This window comes from Lactuca virosa, chromosome 4 (assembly GCF_052849685.1).
Source record: "Lactuca virosa cultivar CGN04683 chromosome 4, Lactuca_virosa_CGN04683_v6, whole genome shotgun sequence".
Lineage (NCBI taxonomy): Eukaryota > Viridiplantae > Streptophyta > Magnoliopsida > Asterales > Asteraceae > Lactuca > Lactuca virosa.
Window position 1 is genome coordinate 64840263 of NC_136429.1, and position 7330 is coordinate 64847592.

A 7330-nucleotide genomic window follows, 5' to 3' on the forward strand; every position below is an offset into this window, starting at 1 on the left:
TTTATAATTGTATTGAGTTTTTTTATCTATCCTATTGTGTGTTATTAATTACAGTGTTTGTTGTTATATATAATTATTCATGATTAACATAACTCGATCAAACAAAAAATTCTGAAAAATTATTTAAAAGTTTACTTTTATGTACATTTCAATCAATAATGAATTTAACATAAAGGTATTTTTTAAATCTAAATAAAACATAGTTATAAAACAAAAACCTAGAAGTTATAAAAATTATTTTTCCTTCATTAATGAATGCATTCGTATGAATAATATGGTATAAGAAAAAAAAATTGATTTTTTAAACTAAAAAAATGAAAAAATATTTTTTTTAATATTTTATTAATAAAATATTAATTGTTTTTTTGGAAACTGTCATAATTCCTAAATTTAAGGAAATTACCATTTTTATAATTTAATTAAAATAAACAATCACTAATATGCCCTTATATATTGATTGGTCCAGAATTGTTCTCGCGTTCTCAACCTTTTAGGTTTTCTCATTTGATCATTTCCCTATATATATATATATATATATATATATATATATATATATATATATATATATATATCCCTCTGAAACAATGAGAATAAGAGTAACAATGCATTTTATAAGACTATAATCACTTTAGAAAGACTTAAATTCACTTTAGGGCCTTAAACTCCAACCACGAAACTAAGAGGACTTTCAACAAACACGTAGTGAGCAAAACCATCTTTAGTACATCCTCTTCTTTGAAGCTCAAATCTCAAAATCTACTGAACCTAAATCCATTAAAGGTGTATGCAGCAAAAGGTAGGTGATATCAGAAAGCTTTAGACTAAAGGGAGTGGCTCGTCACCCTCCATCGCTAAGGTCTCACTAACAAGTCGCTACCCCTTCCTATCCATGCGCTAAGCACATGCGCTAAGCTGGGCTCGCTAATCGTTTGGCGTGAGGAAAGAGAAGAGAGGTGGTCCCCATTTGACTATTTCTACTTCAAATGTTTGTAACTTCACCTTTACCAACTTGTATCTTTTTTATAGTTTATTTTATATAAATAATTTAATAAAATTTTATTTTGATTTAAGAAGAAAAATATTTACCTTTTAAATACATCACCGCTCTATATCACCATAGGTGTCCATAAAAATATGATGTGACAATGTTTTAGCACATGTTACCACATGCTACCACTCCCTTGAGAAAACCAATCTAATGTCTGACCCAAATGAAAAAAGTGCACTCTACGTAAGATTTTGATCTCCTAAAACATGACTACTAAGAACCCTTAAACATTGAAATTTTACTACATTAAATTAACTTAGCAACTTCAGGATACACAGTGAAGAGGGTTTTGACCTGTTTCGATTGAGAATTGAGTAGTGAACCGGTGGTCCAAATGGGGTGAAAAAAAACTACCACAAGAAGCAAAAACTAGCAGTCATAGACGATTGGATGTAGATACGTAGCAAAAAACCAAAGAAAATGAATAATAATTTAGTAGGAAAATCATTTACCTTCCATGTCGAAGAAATCAAAAAATTTCAAAGGCTTCAACAGTGGCCGATGAAAGTGGAAGCAGGCGGTGGATGTAGGTGAAAAGGAGAGGGCAACAACTTGTAATCGGAGATGGAGAACAACATTGATATAAGGCTTCAATGATCTGCTCCGGTTCCAATTAAAACAGAGATCTTGACCCACCTTAACCAAACTCTTACTAATATTGCACAAGGGTTCTCCATCTAACGCATGGAGCCTCGTAAACTTTTGTGTCTGTTCTTGATTCTAAACCCCACAATAAGTTCTTCCATAAATTTGAAGGCAGGATCAAATTTTTAGTGTTATTTGATCATTTACGTCGCCAAATACATATTATTCAAAACTTCAAAATTGCTTAATGCAGAGAAAAATTGCTTAATGCAGAGAGTTGGCACTACAAATAAAATGACTTATAGTGGCACAAGAAAAGTGCCACTAAAAACCAAAAAAGTGTCACTAAAGGCCCTCAAGGCAATCAGCGGCACAAAAAAAAGTGCCAAGGCCTATAATGACACTTTTTGGTTGTGTCGCTACAGCCTTATTGGCTTTAGTGACACTTTTCTACTATGCCACTACATCACTTGTAGGGTTTTAGTGGCACTATTTTTATGCCACTATTAAATTGTTAAAATAAATATTATTTTTATGTTTTTAGTAACATTTTTAACAAAAAGAAAATATACTTATAAATCAAATTTGATTTTTTTAAATTTTAAATGGAATATAAAATAATAATAATGAGACCATTAAAATTATAAATGGAAGACACTATCATTACTTCAGTTAAAACTTGTCTAACAATAGTATTCTTATTATTTAAAGCACAAATGTCTTCAAAAAAAAAAGTTCAATAAGTCTAAATGTTGTGCTCCTCTTGAATAAATGTTGTGCTCCTCTTGAATCGATAACTTGTCCATCTTTTTTAACTCCACCGCATATTATACCTTCACATGTATGTACCAACACAAAACAACATACATATTCTTCTTCAGTATATTTATAATATGACAAACTAAAATATGATTTTATCAACTAAATAACTTGCCTTTTTACTAGGAGCAATTACTTTTCCTTTATAGTCATCAATTAGAAATTCATCATACTTATGGAATGGATATTCTTCATCCTCTTGTTTATCTCCTGTAGCCAACACCTCAAGTGAATTGTAATGTGTTTTTTTTCTCTTTTTCTTTGGTGTCATATAGCCATCACGCATAACTTCAGCTGAATCCAGCTCCTCAATTGAATTCCCAACGCCCTAATCTATCAAAAGAACAAATCAAAAGACAATTATTCACTTTTTGGTATACTCTTTAAGGCCAATACATATACATGTGTTTGAAAGATAAAAACGATATAACACACTCAAAACAACATAAAAGTCCTATCTTCTAGTTAAAATACCCTATTTACCCATGTTTAGTGCAAATTTACATTTTATGGTCACAAAAATTATATAATACACTCAAAAAAATACTCTGATGGGAATGAAAATTTTAATACAAAGTACCTTGAAATGAAACACATACAAAAGAAACTAAAAGTAAAGGTGCATCATTATTTCAACGTATCCAAACACTTCAGCTGTATCGTTACTCATTAGTTAACTAAAAAGTAAAGGTGCTTTCTGATACAACTTTCTACAAATCAAAATTATGGGAAGCTTGTGTTGGTTGGATGTGAGACTACCTTTAGAGGAAGCTTGTGTTGGTTGGATGTGAGACTACATCGTCGCTCTAATATGGTTGTCACCGGTCCGATGTGGCGTTGCATTGGAATTATGTTCCTCGTCGACGAGCGGAGGAGTGCAAACAAAAAAGTGAGAAGTCGATTTCATTCTTGCTTTGGCGTCTGATTAGGAAAACATATACAGCGTAATGCTTTTAAGTATTTCGTGTTGGAGGGAATTAGAAGCGCCAAATTAAAATTAGAATTTTCAATTAAATACAGTGGCATAAAAGAAAATGTGTACAAGTACAATAGTGGCACAAAATATAATATGCCACTAAAGTGTTGTGCCAATAAATGTAATTTTTTTTGTATTGTGGTTTTTTTGAAATGTAGTGACGGACTACTGGCCCCAACTTACTGAATTTACATAGTTTATTGCTCGGCTCAAAAGAACGGCGGATGTGGAGCTACAGACGGCTATCCGAGAATTCCAATATTGTCTGAGTTTTTGGTAAGTCCGGCAGCTATCGTGTTGGAGAGACGCAATGATCAACGCTGGAACAGGCCCTGGTGGTTCATCGATGAGATAGGTCTTTATGCACATTCAATTTTGTTCGAACATAGTATTAGTATTGGTTGATAAACCCTTTTAAGGGATGACATCCGAGATTTTTTTAATTAATCTGTTTCTGACATAATCATAAAATGTTTAAGATGACAATCATTTTCTCAAAAACATATTAAAAAATCTCTGAAATCAACCCATTATTCATAAATATTTATAAACCAATATCGTCGAATGTGCATAGAAACCAATCTCAACAATGAACCACCATAGTCTATTACAGCGTTCAATCCGTCTCTCAAACTCGATTGCAGAAGAAATTAGCAAAAAGCTCAGACAATCTTGGAATTCTCTGATAATAGCCATCTATTACAGTGTTCATTTTGAGTCAAGCAATAAACTGTGTAATATGGCGAGGTGAGCCCTAAGTATGTCAGAAAATGTGGGATCATGTTGGATCAAACAGTAAATGTTTTCCTATTTCGTGATTTCTTTTCTTTCACCACATTTAAAAAAAAAAAATCAATTTCGACATAGAGGAGTTCTACATTAAGCAATCTTGAAATTTTAAACAATATGTAATCCGAGACCTAAATGTTCAAACACACTAAATATTTGATGATGCTCTTCAAATTTTTAAAAGAAATCAGGGTAATTAGAATCAAGAAATCGAAGTAATTACATTTGATTGTGTCTTCAGGGTCGTGGAATCTTTTGAATTTCCTACATGTATGCATGCTTGCGGTTTGTAAAACAATGAACATCAACTAATCTAGAACATTAAACTTTATCTAAGTTTTCATGAATTTATTAGAATTTGTATGGTTTAGAAATAAAAAACACGAGCATGAAGTGACATGAAACTCTAAATATTCAAAAAGCTTTAATAAGAAAATTAGAACCCATTCAAAACTAAGATATCATGGGTTTCATTTTTTGAAATCTCAAAAACAGTCAAGATGCATTGTGCATGTATGACAAACTAACTTTCTTGATTAAATCTTTTTGAATATAAGTGCAATAATCTTTATTTTTTCCAATCCAAGTACAAATAAAAAAAAACTTCTCTAATTACCTAAATATCTTACCGCAGGTAATCCCGATTCATATTGATGATTGCACAGTTGATGTTGAAAGAACTCAACATTGGGGACGTTTTGAGATGGATAATTTGCTTAGAGTTAGTTGTTTGGGTGAACTAAAGGTAGGTTGAGGGGCGAGAGATTAATTCTCAAGATGGGAATTGTTTGAAGGAAATTTGTGGGTTTGATAATGTATTTATAGGTTGATTTTGAGGGTTGAGTTTTGATTTTAAGCGATGTGGGACATGGTAATTGAGGAGTTGTAGTGGTTTAGGATAGTGAACGGTGATGAGTTTCATGAAAAAATATATATCGTTGCTTGAGGGATAAGTTTGGACGGTGGAAAACTGAAGTTATAGATGATAAATTTTTCATGGCTGCAAGATTTAGTAGTGTGGGAATTAGGTAAAAGCCGATGGTGTTTTGGAATAAATTTAGGTTAAGATGGAATTAAAGGTTTGGATGCGTATGTCGGTGTGTACGTAGGAGGTTTGTTAGGATTTTGATTTCAATTTTAATAGAACATGTTACAATTTTTTAAATTGAAAACAACTATACCATTTTTAATGGTCCTTTTTTCTTAAATTGAAATGAAAAAGTAGATCATGCGACCCGTATTTAAAACCATTTTGATCGACCCGAAAAAGGTATCCTTTTCATATCCAACAAAATCCTTGATCCACCATTGGGTCCGTTACAAAAGTACAAATCGAAACCAAACTGCATTTTTTTGGTTTTAAAAAGTCGAAACACACAACGGAGTATTTGGATATGGTTTCGGTTTTGATTTTGATTTTACTCATAATATAAAGGAGTAAATCAACGGTTGACATTAATTTACGTTTTAATTCCATTTTTGAAAAAATATGCTAGTGTCTTTTATGTTACAAATACATCAAAATATTAGAGAGACTAATTATATTATTTTTGAAAGAGCATTAGGACCATTATTATCAATTTATTAACAACTAGTAACTTACCTGTTTCGTCACGGGGGACTGAACGTACGTAACGCCGAAAGTGTAGGGAGGAAATTTGCAAATATAAAAAATTTATGTGGCGAAAGTGTGAAATCCGAAAAGTTCAAGGACAAAACATGGCAATGCATTACGGGTGGCATAAGCAAAATCTGCAAATTTTCTATTCAGTAGGGATTATTTTGTAATTTGTGTTAAACACATGAATCGTTCCTAAAAAGACTACACAATAACTTTTTATGTAAATTATATGGATAGCTTTTTTAATTTATTTTCTACATATAGACCAAAACTACCTATATGAAAATCTTAAACTTGCAACTGTTTTTGTAAAAAATATAAATATAAATAATAATGATAATAATAATAAAAACCTTCACAATCACCTTTTCTGTAAATTAAAAAATTATAGGACAAAAAATCCAAAAACCTTTGCGGCAAAACTCCAAAACTAAAATCTTTTGGGTCAAAATTCCAAAAGTAAAAAATTTATTGTTCATAAAAACTTTTGTTTTATTATATATAATAATGAGTATGTGGTTACGTGATTCTGTTAGGTGTGGTCTAACGAGGTTAATTTGATGAGGAAATCAATATTTGCCTATAAGATAAATAAGGTATTAAGGCATCTACAATGCATTAAATTTTATAAAGTCAATACATTGTCGCAACATCCTTCTACATTCCTTACAACTATATTTAATTTTTTCCTACAATCTATTGAACTTTACAAAGTTCAATATAACATTACAAAAACTAATTTATAATATTTGTTTAAGAATTAGCAAACTTTCATTTATTTCATTGAAGAGTTCAATGAACACTGAACTCCAAATTCATTGAATGACAGGGTGACATCTCACAATAATAAATTTCATCCATTGAATAACAACTAAACTGTAACAATTGATATAAATATGTCAAAGTTTGACGGTCAAACCAGCGTGAACATCATTGTAACAAGACATATTGTGTATTATTCCTTATTCTTGAGTGCAATTTAAGCCATTATACCTAAAATTACATATGGAATACCTTAAAAATTTTCAAAGTTGACGGTCGTTGACAATCAAAAAAAATTCGCAAAATAAGTATTGATTAATGTCCAAAACAAATTAATTTTGTATACTTGAGAGTTATAGATAAGAATTTTGAATAGAATATGTTCTCCTGATTCTGTGGATATAAAGAACGTCCAAAACGAAGATCGTATGAAGAAGTTACGCCTCATTCTAGTTATAAAATCAATATGTATCTAATTTTAACCTCGTAAATGGTTTTTGAACACATTTGTGAACTGATACTGTGGTCTACTAATTACTTTCATTTTTATGACATTTTTAATCTCAAGCAAAATCAGATTCATAAAATATTTCGAATACGAAATAATTAATCGTGAAACTTTAAATGTTAATTCCTAGAGTTTGGTATATCGGAATTGAATTATGTTTGCATTTTGAAAATCACCGAATTATAGACAATCATTTGGGCACTTTTAGAATGATTTTTGCAA

At 30.8% G+C, this 7330-nt stretch overlaps 1 long non-coding RNA gene across 3 annotated transcripts; it reads right to left on the minus strand.

Moving 5' to 3' along the window:
* Window positions 1–2592: 2592 nt before the first annotated feature.
* Window positions 2593–5094, minus strand: LOC145109794 (uncharacterized). Of its 3 annotated transcripts, XR_013709217.1 has the most exons (4): window positions 4847–5094; window positions 4441–4481; window positions 3212–3373; window positions 2593–2785 (listed from the first exon to the last, which is right to left on the minus strand). It is a non-coding gene; the product is annotated as an uncharacterized LOC145109794 (long non-coding RNA). The 3 variants fall into 3 exon arrangements; XR_013709215.1 differs by having other exon boundaries at window positions 3212–4481; XR_013709216.1 differs by lacking the exon at window positions 4441–4481 and having other exon boundaries at window positions 4847–5086.
* Between the last annotated feature and the right edge of the window lie 2236 nt (window positions 5095–7330).